The following is a 205-nucleotide window of genomic DNA, read 5'->3' as shown; positions in this document are numbered from 1 at the left end:
TCTCCTGGTCCTCCCTGACGGGACACAGCTCTAGCGCCCTTCTGCTGGTACTCCCCGGTGGGACACAGCTCCGGGGCCCTTCTCTCGGTCTATCCCACTCCTTCCCCATCGGGACGCGGCTCCAGGGCCCTTCTCCCGGTTCTCTCCATCAGAACACAGTTCCGGGGCCCTTCTCCCAGTCCTGCCCACTCCCTCCCACCAGGAC

This window comes from Acanthisitta chloris, unplaced genomic scaffold, assembly GCF_000695815.1.
Source record: "Acanthisitta chloris isolate BGI_N310 unplaced genomic scaffold, ASM69581v1 scaffold18259, whole genome shotgun sequence".
Lineage (NCBI taxonomy): Eukaryota > Metazoa > Chordata > Aves > Passeriformes > Acanthisittidae > Acanthisitta > Acanthisitta chloris.
Note: the sequence above shows the minus strand (reverse complement) of the source record.